Source organism: Hyperolius riggenbachi, chromosome 5 (assembly GCF_040937935.1).
Source record: "Hyperolius riggenbachi isolate aHypRig1 chromosome 5, aHypRig1.pri, whole genome shotgun sequence".
Lineage (NCBI taxonomy): Eukaryota > Metazoa > Chordata > Amphibia > Anura > Hyperoliidae > Hyperolius > Hyperolius riggenbachi.
Genome location: NC_090650.1, coordinates 196553246 through 196571026, shown reverse-complemented (window position 1 = coordinate 196571026; position 17781 = coordinate 196553246).

Here is a 17781-nt window from a genome sequence, read left to right as displayed (position 1 = left end):
CCTCCTCGGCGCCGGTCTTAAAAGTCCCTCCTGGATGCCGGTCTTAAAAGTCCCTCCTGGATGCCGGTCTTAAAAGTCCCTCCTGGGCGCCGGTCTTAAAAGTCCCTTCTGGGCGCCGGTCTTAAAAGTCCCTTCTGGGCGCCGGTCTTAAAAGTCCCTTCTGGGCGCCGGTCTTAAAAGTCCCTTCTGGGCGCCGGTCTTAAAAGTCCCTTCTGGGCGCCGGTCTTAAAAGTCCCTTCTGGGCGCCGGTCTTAAAAGTCCCTTCTGGGCGCCGGTCTTAAAAGTCCCTTCTGGGCGCCGGTCTTAAAAGTCCCTTCTGGGCGCCGGTCTTAAAAGTCCCTTCTGGGCGCCGGTCTTAAAAGTCCCTTCTGGGCGCCGGTCTTAAAAGTCCCTTCTGGGCGCCGGTCTTAAAAGTCCCTTCTGGGCGCCGGTCTTAAAAGTCCCTTCTGGGCGCCGGTCTTAAAAGTCCCTTCTGGGCGCCGGTCTTAAAAGTCCCTTCTGGGCGCCGGTCTTAAAAGTCCCTTCTGGGCGCCGGTCTTAAAAGTCCCTTCTGGGCGCCGGTCTTAAAAGTCCCTTCTGGGCGCCGGTCTTAAAAGTCCCTTCTGGGCGCCGGTCTTAAAAGTCCCTTCTGGGCGCCGGTCTTAAAAGTCCCTTCTGGGCGCCGGTCTTAAAAGTCCCTTCTGGGCGCCGGTCTTAAAAGTCCCTTCTGGGCGCCGGTCTTAAAAGTCCCTTCTGGGCGCCGGTCTTAAAAGTCCCTTCTGGGCGCCGGTCTTAAAAGTCCCTTCTGGGCGCCGGTCTTAAAAGTCCCTCCTGGGCGCCGGTCTTAAAAGTCCCTCCTGGGCGCCGGTCTTAAAAGTCCCTCCTGGGCGCCGGTCTTAAAAGTCCCTCCTGGATGCCGGTCTTAAAAGTCCCTCCTGGATGCCGGTCTTAAAAGTCCCTCCTGGATGCCGGTCTTAAAAGTCCCTCCTGGATGCCGGTCTTAAAAGTCCCTCCTGGATGCCGGTCTTAAAAGTCCCTCCTGGATGCCGGTCTTAAAAGTCCCTCCTGGATGCCGGTCTTAAAAGTCCCTCCTGGATGCCGGTCTTAAAAGTCCCTCCTGGATGCCGGTCTTAAAAGTCCCTCCTGGATGCCGGTCTTAAAAGTCCCTCCTGGATGCCGGTCTTAAAAGTCCCTCCTGGATGCCGGTCTTAAAAGTCCCTCCTGGATGCCGGTCTTAAAAGTCCCTCCTGGATGCCGGTCTTAAAAGTCCCTCCTGGATGCCGGTCTTAAAAGTCCCTCCTGGATGCCGGTCTTAAAAGTCCCTCCTGGATGCCGGTCTTAAAAGTCCCTCCTGGATGCCGGTCTTAAAAGTCCCTCCTGGATGCCGGTCTTAAAAGTCCCTCCTGGATGCCGGTCTTAAAAGTCCCTCCTGGGCGCCGGTCTTAAAAGTCCCTCCTGGGCGCCGGTCTTAAAAGTCCCTCCTGGGCGCCGGTCTTAAAAGTCCCTCCTGGGCGCCGGTCTTAGTAGTTATTCCTGGATGCCGGTCTTAAAAGTCCCTTCTGGGCGCCGGTCTTAAAAGTCCCTTCTGGGCGCCGGTCTTAAAAGTCCCTTCTGGGCGCCGGTCTTAAAAGTACCTTCTGGGCGCCGGTCTTAGTAGTTATTCCTGGATGCCGGTCTTAAAAGTCCCTTCTGGGCGCCGGTCTTAGTAGTTATTCCTGGATGCCGGTCGTAAAAGTCCCTTCTGGGCGCCGGTCTTAGTAGTTATTCCTGGATGCCGGTCTTAAAAGTCCCTTCTGGGCGCCGGTCTTAGTAGTTATTCCTGGATGCCGGTCGTAAAAGTCCCTTCTGGGCGCCGGTCTTAATAGTCCCTCCTGGGCGCCGGTCTTAGTAGTTATTCCTGGATTCCGGTCTTAAAAGTCCCTCCTGGGCGCCGGTCTTAGTAGTTATTCCTGGATGCCGGTCTTAAAAGTCCCTCCTGGGCGCCGGTCTTAGTAGTTATTCCTGGATGCCGGTCTTAAAAGTCCCTTCTGGGCGCCGGTCTTAGTAGTTATTCCTGGATGCCGGTCGTAAAAGTCCCTTCTGGGCGCCGGTCTTAAAAGTCCCTTCTGGGCGCCGGTCTTAGTAGTTATTCCTGGATGCCGGTCGTAAAAGTCCCTCCTGGGCGCCGGTCTTAGTAGTTATTCCTGGATGCCGGTCTTAAAAGTCCCTTCTGGGCGCCGGTCTTAAAAGTCCCCCCTGGGCGCCTGTCTTAAAAGTCCCTTCTGGGCGCCGGTCTTAAAAGTCCCTTCTGGGCGCCGGTCTTAAAAGTCCCTTCTGGGCGCCGGTCTTAGTAGTTATTCCTGGATGCCGGTCGTAAAAGTCCCTTCTGGGCGCCGGTCTTAGTAGTTATTCTTGGATGCCGGTCTTAAAAGTCCCTCCTGGATGCCGGTCTTAAAAGTCCCTCCTGGGCGCCGGTCTTAGTAGTTATTCCTGGATGCCGGTCTTAAAAGTCCCTTCTGGGCGCCGGTCTTAGTAGTTATTCCTGGATGCCGGTCGTAAAAGTCCCTTCTGGGCGCCGGTCTTAATAGTCCCTCCTGGGCGCCGGTCTTAGTAGTTATTCCTGGATGCCGGTCTTAAAAGTCCCTCCTGGGCGCCGGTCTTAGTAGTTATTCCTGGATGCCGGTCTTAAAAGTCCCTTCTGGGCGCCGGTCTTAAAAGTCCCTTCTGGGCGCCGGTCTTAAAAGTCCCTTCTGGGCGCCGGTCTTAAAAGTCCCTTCTGGGCGCCGGTCTTAAAAGTCCCTTCTGGGCGCCGGTCTTAGTAGTTATTCCTGGATGCCGGTCGTAAAAGTCCCTTCTGGGCGCCGGTCTTAATAGTCCCTCCTGGGCGCCGGTCTTAGTAGTTATTCCTGGATGCCGGTCTTAAAAGTCCCTCCTGGGCGCCGGTCTTAGTAGTTATTCCTGGATGCCGGTCTGAAAAGTCCCTCCTGGGCGCCGGTCTTAAAAGTCCCTCCTGGGCGCCGGTCTTAGTAGTTATTCCTGGATGCCGGTCTTAAAAGTCCCTCCTGGGCGCCGGTCTTTGTAGTTATTCCTGGATGCCGGTCTGAAAAGTCCCTCCTGGGCGCCGGTCTTAAAAGTCCCTCCTGGGCGCCGGTCTTAGTAGTTATTCCTGGATGCCGGTCGTAAAAGTCCCTTCTGGGCGCCGGTCTTAGTAGTTATTCCTGGATGCCGGTCGTAAAAGTCCCTTCTGGGCGCCGGTCTTAATAGTCCCTCCTGGGCGCCGGTCTTAGTAGTTATTCCTGGATGCCGGTCTTAAAAGTCCCTCCTGGGCGCCGGTCTTAAAAGTCCCTCCTGGGTGCCGGTCTTAGTAGTTATTCCTGGATGCCGGTCTTAAAAGTCCCTCCTGGGCGCCGGTCTTTGTAGTTATTCCTGGATGCCGGTCGTAAAAGTCCCTTCTGGGCGCCGGTCTTAGTAGTTATTCCTGGATGCCGGTCGTAAAAGTCCCTTCTGGGCGCCGGTCTTAATAGTCCCTCCTGGGCGCCGGTCTTAGTAGTTATTCCTGGATGCCGGTCTTAAAAGTCCCTCCTGGGCACCGGTCTTAGTAGTTATTCCTGGATGCCGGTCTTAAAAGTCCCTCCTGGATGCCGGTCTTAAAAGTCCCTCCTGGATGCCGGTCTTAAAAGTCCCTCCTGGATGCCGGTCTTAAAAGTCCCTCCTGGATGCCGGTCTTAAAAGTCCCTTCTGGGCGCCGGTCTTAAAAGTCCCTTCTGGGCGCCGGTCTTAAAAGTCCCTTCTGGGCGCCGGTCTTAAAAGTCCCTTCTGGGCGCCGGTCTTAAAAGTCCCTTCTGGGCGCCGGTCTTAAAAGTCCCTTCTGGGCGCCGGTCTTAAAAGTCCCTTCTGGGCGCCGGTCTTAAAAGTCCCTTCTGGGCGCCGGTCTTAAAAGTCCCTTCTGGGCGCCGGTCTTAAAAGTCCCTTCTGGGCGCCGGTCTTAAAAGTCCCTTCTGGGCGCCGGTCTTAAAAGTCCCTCCTGGATGCCGGTCTTAAAAGTCCCTTCTGGGCGCCGGTCTTAGTAGTTATTCCTGGATGCCGGTCTTAAAAGTCCCTCCTGGATGCCGGTCTTAAAAGTCCCTCCTGGGCGCCGGTCTTAAAAGTCCCTCCTGGGCGCCGGTCTTAAAAGTCCCTCCTGGGCGCCGGTCTTAAAAGTCCCTCCTGGGCGCCGGTCTTAAAAGTCCCTCCTGGGCGCCGGTCTTAGTAGTTATTCCTGGATGCCGGTCTTAAAAGTCCCTCCTGGATGCCGGTCTTAAAAGTCCCTCCTGGGCGCCGGTCTTAACAGTCCCTTCTGGGCGCCGGTCTTAAAAGTCCCTTCTGGGCGCCGGTCTTAAAAGTCCCTTCTGGGCGCCGGTCTTAAAAGTCCCTTCTGGGCGCCGGTCTTAAAAGTCCCTTCTGGGCGCCGGTCTTAAAAGTCCCTTCTGGGCGCCGGTCTTAAAAGTCCCTTCTGGGCGCCGGTCTTAAAAGTCCCTTCTGGGCGCCGGTCTTAAAAGTCCCTTCTGGGCGCCGGTCTTAAAAGTCCCTTCTGGGCGCCGGTCTTAAAAGTCCCTTCTGGGCGCCGGTCTTAAAAGTCCCTTCTGGGCGCCGGTCTTAAAAGTCCCTTCTGGGCGCCGGTCTTAAAAGTCCCTTCTGGGCGCCGGTCTTAAAAGTCCCTTCTGGGCGCCGGTCTTAAAAGTCCCTTCTGGGCGCCGGTCTTAAAAGTCCCTTCTGGGCGCCGGTCTTAAAAGTCCCTTCTGGGCGCCGGTCTTAAAAGTCCCTTCTGGGCGCCGGTCTTAAAAGTCCCTTCTGGGCGCCGGTCTTAAAAGTCCCTTCTGGGCGCCGGTCTTAAAAGTCCCTTCTGGGCGCCGGTCTTAAAAGTCCCTTCTGGGCGCCGGTCTTAAAAGTCCCTTCTGGGCGCCGGTCTTAAAAGTCCCTTCTGGGCGCCGGTCTTAAAAGTCCCTCCTGGATGCCGGTCTTAAAAGTCCCTCCTGGGCGCCGGTGTTAAAAGTCCCTCCTGGGCGCCGGTGTTAAAAGTCCCTCCTGGGCGCCGGTCTTAAAAGTCCCTCCTGGATGCCGGTCTTAAAAGTCCCTTCTGGGCGCCGGTCTTAGTAGTTATTCCTGGATACCGGTCGTAAAAGTCCCTTCTGGGCGCCGGTCTTAGTAGTTATTCCTGGATGCCGGTCTTAAAAGTCCCTTCTGGGCGCCGGTCTTAGTAGTTATTCCTGGATGCCGGTCGTAAAAGTCCCTTCTGGGCGCCGGTCTTAATAGTCCCTCCTGGGCGCCGGTCTTAGTAGTTATTCCTGGATGCCGGTCTTAAAAGTCCCTCCTGGGTGCCGGTCTTAGTAGTTATTCCTGAATGCCGGTCTTAAAAGTCCCTCCTGGATGCCGGTCTTAAAAGTCCCTTCTGGGCGCCGGTCTTAGTAGTTATTCCTGGATGCCGGTCTTAAAAGTCCCTTCTGGGCGCCGGTCTTAGTAGTTATTCCTGGATACCGGTCGTAAAAGTCCCTTCTGGGCGCCGGTCTTAGTAGTTATTCCTGGATGCCGGTCTTAAAAGTCCCTTCTGGGCGCCGGTCTTAGTAGTTATTCCTGGATGCCGGTCGTAAAAGTCCCTTCTGGGCGCCGGTCTTAATAGTCCCTCCTGGGCGCCGGTCTTAGTAGTTATTCCTGGATGCCGGTCTTAAAAGTCCCTCCTGGGCGCCGGTCTTAGTAGTTATTCCTGAATGCCGGTCTTAAAAGTCCCTCCTGGGCGCCGGTCTTAGTAGTTATTCCTGGATGCCGGTCTGAAAAGTCCCTCCTGGGCGCCGGTCTTAAAAGTCCCTCCTGGGCGCCGGTCTTAAAAGTCCCTCCTGGGCGCCGGTCTTAAAAGTCCCTCCTGGGCGCCGGTCTTAAAAGTCCCTCCTGGGCGCCGGTCTTAAAAGTCCCTCCTGGGCGCCGGTCTTAAAAGTCCCTCCTGGGCGCCGGTCTTAAAAGTCCCTCCTGGACGCCGGTCTTAAAAGTCCCTCCTGGATGCCGGTCTTAAAAGTCCCTTCTGGGCGCCGGTCTTAGTAGTTATTCCTGGATGCCGGTCTTAAAAGTCCCTCCTGGATGCCGGTCTTAAAAGTCCCTTCTGGGCGCCGGTCTTAAAAGTCCCTTCTGGGCGCCGGTCTTAGTAGTTATTCCTGGATGCCGGTCGTAAAAGTCCCTTCTGGGCGCCGGTCTTAGTAGTTATTCCTGGATGCCGGTCGTAAAAGTCCCTTCTGGGCGCCGGTCTTAATAGTCCCTCCTGGGCGCCGGTCTTAGTAGTTATTCCTGGATGCCGGTCTTAAAAGTCCCTCCTGGGCACCGGTCTTAGTAGTTATTCCTGGATGCCGGTCTTAAAAGTCCCTCCTGGATGCCGGTCTTAAAAGTCCCTCCTGGATGCCGGTCTTAAAAGTCCCTCCTGGATGCCGGTCTTAAAAGTCCCTCCTGGGCGCCGGTCTTAAAAGTCCCTCCTGGATGCCGGTCTTAAAAGTCCCTTCTGGGCGCCGGTCTTAGTAGTTATTCCTGGATGCCGGTCTTAAAAGTCCCTCCTGGATGCCGGTCTTAAAAGTCCCTCCTGGATGCCGGTCTTAAAAGTCCCTCCTGGGCGCCGGTCTTAAAAGTCCCTCCTGGGCGCCGGTCTTAAAAGTCCCTCCTGGGCGCCGGTCTTAAAAGTCCCTCCTGGGCGCCGTTCTTAAAAGTCCCTCCTGGATGCCGGTCTTAAAAGTCCCTTCTGGGCGCCGGTCTTAGTAGTTATTCCTGGATGCCGGTCTTAAAAGTCCCTCCTGGATGCCGGTCTTTCCTGGGCGCCGGTCTTAAAAGTCCCTTCTGGGCGCCGGTCTTAAAAGTCCCTTCTGGGCGCCGGTCTTAAAAGTCCCTTCTGGGCGCCGGTCTTAAAAGTCCCTTCTGGGCGCCGGTCTTAAAAGTCCCTTCTGGGCGCCGGTCTTAAAAGTCCCTTCTGGGCGCCGGTCTTAAAAGTCCCTTCTGGGCGCCGGTCTTAAAAGTCCCTTCTGGGCGCCGGTCTTAAAAGTCCCTTCTGGGCGCCGGTCTTAAAAGTCCCTTCTGGGCGCCGGTCTTAAAAGTCCCTTCTGGGCGCCGGTCTTAAAAGTCCCTTCTGGGCGCCGGTCTTAAAAGTCCCTTCTGGGCGCCGGTCTTAAAAGTCCCTTCTGGGCGCCGGTCTTAAAAGTCCCTTCTGGGCGCCGGTCTTAAAAGTCCCTTCTGGGCGCCGGTCTTAGTAGTTATTCCTGGATGCCGGTCGTAAAAGTCCCTCCTGGGCGCCGGTCTTAGTAGTTATTCCTGGATGCCGGTCTTAAAAGTCCCTTCTGGGCGCCGGTCTTAAAAGTCCCTTCTGGGCGCCGGTCTTAAGTCCCTTCTGGGCGCCGGTCTTAAAAGTCCCTCCTGGGCGCCGGTGTTAAAAGTCCCTCCTGGGCGCCGGTCTTAAAAGTCCCTCCTGGGCGCCGGTCTTAAAAGTCCCTTCTGGGCGCCGGTCTTAAAAGTCCCTTCTGGGCGCCGGTCTTAAAAGTCCCTTCTGGGCGCCGGTCTTAAAAGTCCCTTCTGGGCGCCGGTCTTAAAAGTCCCTTCTGGGCGCCGGTCTTAAAAGTCCCTTCTGGGCGCCGGTCTTAAAAGTCCCTTCTGGGCGCCGGTCTTAAAAGTCCCTTCTGGGCGCCGGTCTTAAAAGTCCCTTCTGGGCGCCGGTCTTAAAAGTCCCTTCTGGGCGCCGGTCTTAAAAGTCCCTTCTGGGCGCCGGTCTTAAAAGTCCCTTCTGGGCGCCGGTCTTAAAAGTCCCTTCTGGGCGCCGGTCTTAAAAGTCCCTTCTGGGCGCCGGTCTTAAAAGTCCCTTCTGGGCGCCGGTCTTAAAAGTCCCTTCTGGGCGCCGGTCTTAAAAGTCCCTTCTGGGCGCCGGTCTTAAAAGTCCCTTCTGGGCGCCGGTCTTAAAAGTCCCTTCTGGGCGCCGGTCTTAGTAGTTATTCCTGGATGCCGGTCGTAAAAGTCCCTTCTGGGCGCCGGTCTTAGTAGTTATTCTTGGATGCCGGTCTTAAAAGTCCCTCCTGGATGCCGGTCTTAAAAGTCCCTCCTGGGCGCCGGTCTTAGTAGTTATTCCTGGATGCCGGTCTTAAAAGTCCCTTCTGGGCGCCGGTCTTAGTAGTTATTCCTGGATACCGGTCGTAAAAGTCCCTTCTGGGCGCCGGTCTTAGTAGTTATTCCTGGATGCCGGTCTTAAAAGTCCCTTCTGGGCGCCGGTCTTAGTAGTTATTCCTGGATGCCGGTCGTAAAAGTCCCTTCTGGGCGCCGGTCTTAATAGTCCCTCCTGGGCGCCGTTCTTAGTAGTTATTCCTGGATGCCGGTCTTAAAAGTCCCTCCTGGGTGCCGGTCTTAGTAGTTATTCCTGAATGCCGGTCTTAAAAGTCCCTCCTGGGCGCCGGTCTTAGTAGTTATTCCTGGATGCCGGTCTGAAAAGTCCCTCCTGGGCGCCGGTCTTAAAAGTCCCTCCTGGGCGCCGGTCTTAGTAGTTATTCCTGGATGCCGGTCTTAAAAGTCCCTCCTGGGCGCCGGTCTTTGTAGTTATTCCTGGATGCCGGTCGTAAAAGTCCCTTCTGGGCGCCGGTCTTAGTAGTTATTCCTGGATGCCGGTCGTAAAAGTCCCTTCTGGGCGCCGGTCTTAATAGTCCCTCCTGGGCGCCGGTCTTAGTAGTTATTCCTGGATGCCGGTCTTAAAAGTCCCTCCTGGGCGCCGGTCTTAAAAGTCCCTCCTGGGTGCCGGTCTTAGTAGTTATTCCTGGATGCCGGTCTTAAAAGTCCCTCCTGGGCGCCGGTCTTAGTAGTTATTCCTGGATGCCGGTCCTAAAAGTCCCTTCTGGGCGCCGGTCTTAAAAGTCCCTTCTGGGCGCCGGTCTTAAAAGTCCCTTCTGGGCGCCGGTCTTAAAAGTCCCTTCTGGGCGCCGGTCTTAAAAGTCCCTTCTGGGCGCCGGTCTTAAAAGTCCCCCCTGGGCGCCGGTCTTAAAAGTCCCTTCTGGGCGCCGGTCTTAAAAGTCCCTTCTGGGCGCCGGTCTTAAAAGTCCCTTCTGGGCGCCGGTCTTAAAAGTCCCTTCTGGGCGCCGGTCTTAAAAGTCCCTTCTGGGCGCCGGTCTTAGTAGTTATTCCTGGATGCCGGTCGTAAAAGTCCCTTCTGGGCGCCGGTCTTAGTAGTTATTCCTGGATGCCGGTCGTAAAAGTCCCTTCTGGGCGCCGGTCTTAATAGTCCCTCCTGGGCGCCGGTCTTAGTAGTTATTCCTGGATGCCGGTCTTAAAAGTCCCTCCTGGGCACCGGTCTTAGTAGTTATTCCTGGATGCCGGTCTTAAAAGTCCCTCCTGGATGCCGGTCTTAAAAGTCCCTCCTGGGCGCCGGTCTTAAAAGTCCCTCCTGGGCGCCGGTCTTAAAAGTCCCTCCTGGATGCCGGTCTTAAAAGTCCCTCCTGGGCGCCGGTCTTAAAAGTCCCTCCTGGGCGCCGGTCTTAAAAGTCCCTCCTGGGCGCCGGTCTTAAAAGTCCCTCCTGGGCGCCGGTCTTAAAAGTCCCTCCTGGGCGCCGGTCTTAAAAGTCCCTCCTGGGCGCCGGTCTTAAAAGTCCCTTCTGGGCGCCGGTCTTAAAAGTCCCTTCTGGGCGCCGGTCTTAAAAGTCCCTTCTGGGCGCCGGTCTTAAAAGTCCCTTCTGGGCGCCGGTCTTAAAAGTCCCTTCTGGGCGCCGGTCTTAAAAGTCCCTTCTGGGCGCCGGTCTTAAAAGTCCCTTCTGGGCGCCGGTCTTAAAAGTCCCTTCTGGGCGCCGGTCTTAAAAGTCCCTTCTGGGCGCCGGTCTTAAAAGTCCCTTCTGGGCGCCGGTCTTAAAAGTCCCTTCTGGGCGCCGGTCTTAAAAGTCCCTTCTGGGCGCCGGTCTTAAAAGTCCCTTCTGGGCGCCGGTCTTAAAAGTCCCTTCTGGGCGCCGGTCTTAAAAGTCCCTTCTGGGCGCCGGTCTTAAAAGTCCCTTCTGGGCGCCGGTCTTAAAAGTCCCTTCTGGGCGCCGGTCTTAAAAGTCCCTTCTGGGCGCCGGTCTTAAAAGTCCCTTCTGGGCGCCGGTCTTAAAAGTCCCTTCTGGGCGCCGGTCTTAAAAGTCCCTTCTGGGCGCCGGTCTTAAAAGTCCCTTCTGGGCGCCGGTCTTAAAAGTCCCTTCTGGGCGCCGGTCTTAAAAGTCCCTTCTGGGCGCCGGTCTTAAAAGTCCCTTCTGGGCGCCGGTCTTAAAAGTCCCTTCTGGGCGCCGGTCTTAAAAGTCCCTTCTGGGCGCCGGTCTTAAAAGTCCCTTCTGGGCGCCGGTCTTAAAAGTCCCTTCTGGGCGCCGGTCTTAAAAGTCCCTTCTGGGCGCCGGTCTTAGTAGTTATTCCTGGATGCCGGTCGTAAAAGTCCCTCCTGGATGCCGGTCGTAAAAGTCCCTCCTGGATGCCGGTCTTAAAAGTCCCTCCTGGATGCCGGTCTTAAAAGTCCCTCCTGGATGCCGGTCTTAAAAGTCCCTCCTGGGCGCCGGTCTTAAAAGTCCCTCCTGGGCGCCGGTCTTAAAAGTCCCTCCTGGGCGCCGGTCTTAAAAGTCCCTCCTGGGCGCCGGTCTTAAAAGTCCCTCCTGGGCGCCGGTCTTAAAAGTCCCTCCTGGGCGCCGGTCTTAAAAGTCCCTCCTGGGCGCCGGTCTTAAAAGTCCCTCCTGGGCGCCGGTCTTAAAAGTCCCTCCTGGGCGCCGGTCTTAAAAGTCCCTCCTGGGCGCCGGTCTTAAAAGTCCCTCCTGGGCGCCGGTCTTAAAAGTCCCTCCTGGGCGCCGGTCTTAAAAGTCCCTCCTGGGCGCCGGTCTTAAAAGTCCCTCCTGGGCGCCGGTCTTAAAAGTCCCTCCTGGATGCCGGTCGTAAAAGTCCCTCCTGGATGCCGGTCTTAAAAGTCCCTCCTGGATGCCGGTCTTAAAAGTCCCTCCTGGGCGCCGGTCTTAGTAGTTATTCCTGGGCGCCGGTCTTAGTAGTTATTCCTGGGCGCCGGTCTTAAAAGTCCCTTCTGGGCGCCGGTCTTAAAAGTCCCTTCTGGGCGCCGGTCTTAAAAGTCCCTTCTGGGCGCCGGTCTTAAAAGTCCCTTCTGGGCGCCGGTCTTAAAAGTCCCTTCTGGGCGCCGGTCTTAAAAGTCCCTTCTGGGCGCCGGTCTTAAAAGTCCCTTCTGGGCGCCGGTCTTAACAGTCCCTTCTGGGCGCCGGTCTTAAAAGTCCCTTCTGGGCGCCGGTCTTAAAAGTCCCTTCTGGGCGCCGGTCTTAAAAGTCCCTTCTGGGCGCCGGTCTTAAAAGTCCCTTCTGGGCGCCGGTCTTAAAAGTCCCTCCTGGGCGCCGGTCTTAAAAGTCCCTCCTGGGCGCCGGTCTTAAAAGTCCCTCCTGGGCGCCGGTCTTAAAAGTCCCTCCTGGGCGCCGGTCTTAAAAGTCCCTCCTGGGCGCCGGTCTTAAAAGTCCCTCCTGGGCGCCGGTCTTAAAAGTCCCTCCTGGGCGCCGGTCTTAAAAGTCCCTCCTGGGCGCCGGTCTTAAAAGTCCCTCCTGGGCGCCGGTCTTAAAAGTCCCTCCTGGGCGCCGGTCTTAAAAGTCCCTCCTGGGCGCCGGTCTTAAAAGTCCCTCCTGGGCGCCGGTCTTAAAAGTCCCTCCTGGGCGCCGGTCTTAAAAGTCCCTCCTGGGCGCCGGTCTTAAAAGTCCCTCCTGGGCGCCGGTCTTAAAAGTCCCTCCTGGGCGCCGGTCTTAAAAGTCCCTCCTGGGCGCCGGTCTTAAAAGTCCCTCCTGGGCGCCGGTCTTAAAAGTCCCTCCTGGGCGCCGGTCTTAAAAGTCCCTTCTGGGCGCCGGTCTTAACAGTCCCTTCTGGGCGCCGGTCTTAAAAGTCCCTTCTGGGCGCCGGTCTTAAAAGTCCCTTCTGGGCGCCGGTCTTAAAAGTCCCTTCTGGGCGCCGGTCTTAACAGTCCCTTCTGGGCGCCGGTCTTAACAGTCCCTTCTGGGCGCCGGTCTTAAAAGTCCCTTCTGGGCGCCGGTCTTAAAAGTCCCTTCTGGGCGCCGGTCTTAAAAGTCCCTTCTGGGCGCCGGTCTTAAAAGTCCCTTCTGGGCGCCGGTCTTAAAAGTCCCTTCTGGGCGCCGGTCTTAAAAGTCCCTTCTGGGCGCCGGTCTTAAAAGTCCCTTCTGGGCGCCGGTCTTAAAAGTCCCTTCTGGGCGCCGGTCTTAAAAGTCCCTTCTGGGCGCCGGTCTTAAAAGTCCCTTCTGGGCGCCGGTCTTAAAAGTCCCTTCTGGGCGCCGGTCTTAAAAGTCCCTTCTGGGCGCCGGTCTTAAAAGTCCCTTCTGGGCGCCGGTCTTAAAAGTCCCTTCTGGGCGCCGGTCTTAAAAGTCCCTTCTGGGCGCCGGTCTTAAAAGTCCCTCCTGGGCGCCGGTCTTAAAAGTCCCTCCTGGGCGCCGGTCTTAAAAGTCCCTCCTGGGCGCCGGTCTTAAAAGTCCCTCCTGGGCGCCGGTCTTAAAAGTCCCTCCTGGGCGCCGGTCTTAAAAGTCCCTCCTGGGCGCCGGTCTTAAAAGTCCCTCCTGGGCGCCGGTCTTAAAAGTCCCTCCTGGGCGCCGGTCTTAAAAGTCCCTCCTGGGCGCCGGTCTTAAAAGTCCCTCCTGGGCGCCGGTCTTAAAAGTCCCTCCTGGGCGCCGGTCTTAAAAGTCCCTCCTGGGCGCCGGTCTTAAAAGTCCCTCCTGGGCGCCGGTCTTAGTAGTTATTCCTGGGCGCCGGTCTTAGTAGTTATTCCTGGGCGCCGGTCTTAAAAGTCCCTTCTGGGCGCCGGTCTTAAAAGTCCCTTCTGGGCGCCGGTCTTAAAAGTCCCTTCTGGGCGCCGGTCTTAAAAGTCCCTTCTGGGCGCCGGTCTTAAAAGTCCCTTCTGGGCGCCGGTCTTAAAAGTCCCTTCTGGGCGCCGGTCTTAAAAGTCCCTTCTGGGCGCCGGTCTTAAAAGTCCCTTCTGGGCGCCGGTCTTAAAAGTCCCTTCTGGGCGCCGGTCTTAACAGTCCCTTCTGGGCGCCGGTCTTAAAAGTCCCTTCTGGGCGCCGGTCTTAAAAGTCCCTTCTGGGCGCCGGTCTTAAAAGTCCCTTCTGGGCGCCGGTCTTAAAAGTCCCTCCTGGGCGCCGGTCTTAAAAGTCCCTCCTGGGCGCCGGTCTTAAAAGTCCCTCCTGGGCGCCGGTCTTAAAAGTCCCTCCTGGGCGCCGGTCTTAAAAGTCCCTCCTGGGCGCCGGTCTTAAAAGTCCCTCCTGGGCGCCGGTCTTAAAAGTCCCTCCTGGGCGCCGGTCTTAAAAGTCCCTCCTGGGCGCCGGTCTTAAAAGTCCCTCCTGGGCGCCGGTCTTAAAAGTCCCTCCTGGGCGCCGGTCTTAAAAGTCCCTCCTGGGCGCCGGTCTTAAAAGTCCCTCCTGGGCGCCGGTCTTAAAAGTCCCTCCTGGGCGCCGGTCTTAAAAGTCCCTCCTGGGCGCCGGTCTTAAAAGTCCCTCCTGGGCGCCGGTCTTAAAAGTCCCTCCTGGGCGCCGGTCTTAAAAGTCCCTCCTGGGCGCCGGTCTTAAAAGTCCCTCCTGGGCGCCGGTCTTAAAAGTCCCTCCTGGGCGCCGGTCTTAAAAGTCCCTCCTGGGCGCCGGTCTTAAAAGTCCCTCCTGGGCGCCGGTCTTAAAAGTCCCTCCTGGGCGCCGGTCTTAAAAGTCCCTTCTGGGCGCCGGTCTTAAAAGTCCCTTCTGGGCGCCGGTCTTAAAAGTCCCTTCTGGGCGCCGGTCTTAGTAGTTATTCCTGGGCGCCGGTCTTAAAAGTCCCTTCTGGGCGCCGGTCTTAACAGTCCCTTCTGGGCGCCGGTCTTAAAAGTCCCTTCTGGGCGCCGGTCTTAAAAGTCCCTTCTGGGCGCCGGTCTTAAAAGTCCCTTCTGGGCGCCGGTCTTAAAAGTCCCTTCTGGGCGCCGGTCTTAAAAGTCCCTTCTGGGCGCCGGTCTTAAAAGTCCCTTCTGGGCGCCGGTCTTAAAAGTCCCTTCTGGGCGCCGGTCTTAAAAGTCCCTTCTGGGCGCCGGTCTTAAAAGTCCCTTCTGGGCGCCGGTCTTAGTAGTTATTCCTGGATGCCGGTCGTAAAAGTCCCTCCTGGATGCCGGTCGTAAAAGTCCCTCCTGGATGCCGGTCTTAAAAGTCCCTCCTGGATGCCGGTCTTAAAAGTCCCTCCTGGATGCCGGTCTTAAAAGTCCCTCCTGGGCGCCGGTCTTAAAAGTCCCTCCTGGGCGCCGGTCTTAAAAGTCCCTCCTGGGCGCCGGTCTTAAAAGTCCCTCCTGGGCGCCGGTCTTAAAAGTCCCTCCTGGGCGCCGGTCTTAAAAGTCCCTCCTGGGCGCCGGTCTTAAAAGTCCCTCCTGGGCGCCGGTCTTAAAAGTCCCTCCTGGGCGCCGGTCTTAAAAGTCCCTCCTGGGCGCCGGTCTTAAAAGTCCCTCCTGGGCGCCGGTCTTAAAAGTCCCTCCTGGGCGCCGGTCTTAAAAGTCCCTCCTGGGCGCCGGTCTTAAAAGTCCCTCCTGGGCGCCGGTCTTAAAAGTCCCTCCTGGGCGCCGGTCTTAAAAGTCCCTCCTGGGCGCCGGTCTTAAAAGTCCCTCCTGGGCGCCGGTCTTAAAAGTCCCTCCTGGGCGCCGGTCTTAAAAGTCCCTCCTGGGCGCCGGTCTTAAAAGTCCCTCCTGGGCGCCGGTCTTAGTAGTTATTCCTGGGCGCCGGTCTTAGTAGTTATTCCTGGGCGCCGGTCTTAAAAGTCCCTTCTGGGCGCCGGTCTTAAAAGTCCCTTCTGGGCGCCGGTCTTAAAAGTCCCTTCTGGGCGCCGGTCTTAAAAGTCCCTTCTGGGCGCCGGTCTTAAAAGTCCCTTCTGGGCGCCGGTCTTAAAAGTCCCTTCTGGGCGCCGGTCTTAAAAGTCCCTTCTGGGCGCCGGTCTTAAAAGTCCCTTCTGGGCGCCGGTCTTAAAAGTCCCTTCTGGGCGCCGGTCTTAACAGTCCCTTCTGGGCGCCGGTCTTAAAAGTCCCTTCTGGGCGCCGGTCTTAAAAGTCCCTTCTGGGCGCCGGTCTTAAAAGTCCCTCCTGGGCGCCGGTCTTAAAAGTCCCTCCTGGGCGCCGGTCTTAAAAGTCCCTCCTGGGCGCCGGTCTTAAAAGTCCCTCCTGGGCGCCGGTCTTAAAAGTCCCTCCTGGGCGCCGGTCTTAAAAGTCCCTCCTGGGCGCCGGTCTTAAAAGTCCCTCCTGGGCGCCGGTCTTAAAAGTCCCTCCTGGGCGCCGGTCTTAAAAGTCCCTCCTGGGCGCCGGTCTTAAAAGTCCCTCCTGGGCGCCGGTCTTAAAAGTCCCTCCTGGGCGCCGGTCTTAAAAGTCCCTCCTGGGCGCCGGTCTTAAAAGTCCCTCCTGGGCGCCGGTCTTAAAAGTCCCTCCTGGGCGCCGGTCTTAAAAGTCCCTCCTGGGCGCCGGTCTTAAAAGTCCCTCCTGGGCGCCGGTCTTAAAAGTCCCTCCTGGGCGCCGGTCTTAAAAGTCCCTCCTGGGCGCCGGTCTTAAAAGTCCCTCCTGGGCGCCGGTCTTAAAAGTCCCTCCTGGGCGCCGGTCTTAAAAGTCCCTCCTGGGCGCCGGTCTTAAAAGTCCCTCCTGGGCGCCGGTCTTAAAAGTCCCTCCTGGGCGCCGGTCTTAGTAGTTATTCCTGGGCGCCGGTCTTAAAAGTCCCTTCTGGGCGCCGGTCTTAACAGTCCCTTCTGGGCGCCGGTCTTAAAAGTCCCTTCTGGGCGCCGGTCTTAAAAGTCCCTTCTGGGCGCCGGTCTTAAAAGTCCCTTCTGGGCGCCGGTCTTAAAAGTCCCTTCTGGGCGCCGGTCTTAAAAGTCCCTTCTGGGCGCCGGTCTTAAAAGTCCCTTCTGGGCGCCGGTCTTAAAAGTCCCTTCTGGGCGCCGGTCTTAAAAGTCCCTTCTGGGCGCCGGTCTTAAAAGTCCCTTCTGGGCGCCGGTCTTAAAAGTCCCTTCTGGGCGCCGGTCTTAAAAGTCCCTTCTGGGCGCCGGTCTTAAAAGTCCCTTCTGGGCGCCGGTCTTAAAAGTCCCTTCTGGGCGCCGGTCTTAAAAGTCCCTTCTGGGCGCCGGTCTTAGTAGTTATTCCTGGGCGCCGGTCTTAAAAGTCCCTTCTGGGCGCCGGTCTTAAAAGTCCCTTCTGGGCGCCGGTCTTAAAAGTCCCTTCTGGGCGCCGGTCTTAAAAGTCCCTTCTGGGCGCCGGTCTTAAAAGTCCCTTCTGGGCGCCGGTCTTAAAAGTCCCTTCTGGGCGCCGGTCTTAAAAGTCCCTTCTGGGCGCCGGTCTTAAAAGTCCCTTCTGGGCGCCGGTCTTAAAAGTCCCTTCTGGGCGCCGGTCTTAAAAGTCCCTTCTGGGCGCCGGTCTTAAAAGTCCCTTCTGGGCGCCGGTCTTAAAAGTCCCTTCTGGGCGCCGGTCTTAAAAGTCCCTTCTGGGCGCCGGTCTTAAAAGTCCCTTCTGGGCGCCGGTCTTAAAAGTCCCTTCTGGGCGCCGGTCTTAAAAGTCCCTTCTGGGCGCCGGTCTTAAAAGTCCCTTCTGGGCGCCGGTCTTAGTAGTTATTCCTGGATGCCGGTCGTAAAAGTCCCTCCTGGATGCCGGTCTTAAAAGTCCCTCCTGGATGCCGGTCTTAAAAGTCCCTCCTGGATGCCGGTCTTAAAAGTCCCTCCTGGATGCCGGTCTTAAAAGTCCCTCCTGGGCGCCGGTCTTAAAAGTCCCTCCTGGGCGCCGGTCTTAAAAGTCCCTCCTGGGCGCCGGTCTTAAAAGTCCCTCCTGGGCGCCGGTCTTAAAAGTCCCTCCTGGGCGCCGGTCTTAAAAGTCCCTCCTGGGCGCCGGTCTTAGTAGTTATTCCTGGGCGCCGGTCTTAGTAGTTATTCCTGGGCGCCGGTCTTAAAAGTCCCTTCTGGGCGCCGGTCTTAAAAGTCCCTTCTGGGCGCCGGTCTTAAAAGTCCCTTCTGGGCGCCGGTCTTAGTAGTTATTCCTGGGCGCCGGTCTTAAAAGTCCCTTCTGGGCGCCGGTCTTAAAAGTCCCTTCTGGGCGCCGGTCTTAACAGTCCCTTCTGGGCGCCGGTCTTAAAAGTCCCTTCTGGGCGCCGGTCTTAAAAGTCCCTTCTGGGCGCCGGTCTTAAAAGTCCCTTCTGGGCGCCGGTCTTAAAAGTCCCTCCTGGGCGCCGGTCTTAAAAGTCCCTCCTGGGCGCCGGTCTTAAAAGTCCCTCCTGGGCGCCGGTCTTAAAAGTCCCTCCTGGGCGCCGGTCTTAAAAGTCCCTCCTGGGCGCCGGTCTTAAAAGTCCCTCCTGGGCGCCGGTCTTAAAAGTCCCTCCTGGGCGCCGGTCTTAAAAGTCCCTCCTGGGCGCCGGTCTTAAAAGTCCCTCCTGGGCGCCGGTCTTAAAAGTCCCTCCTGGGCGCCGGTCTTAAAAGTCCCTCCTGGGCGCCGGTCTTAAAAGTCCCTCCTGGGCGCCGGTCTTAAAAGTCCCTCCTGGGCGCCGGTCTTAAAAGTCCCTCCTGGGCGCCGGTCTTAAAAGTCCCTCCTGGGCGCCGGTCTTAAAAGTCCCTCCTGGGCGCCGGTCTTAAAAGTCCCTCCTGGGCGCCGGTCTTAAAAGTCCCTCCTGGGCGCCGGTCTTAAAAGTCCCTCCTGGGCGCCGGTCTTAGTAGTTATTCCTGGGCGCCGGTCTTAAAAGTCCGTTCTGGGCGCCGGTCTTAAAAGTCCCTTCTGGGCGCCGGTCTTAAAAGTCCCTTCTGGGCGCCGGTCTTAGTAGTTATTCCTGG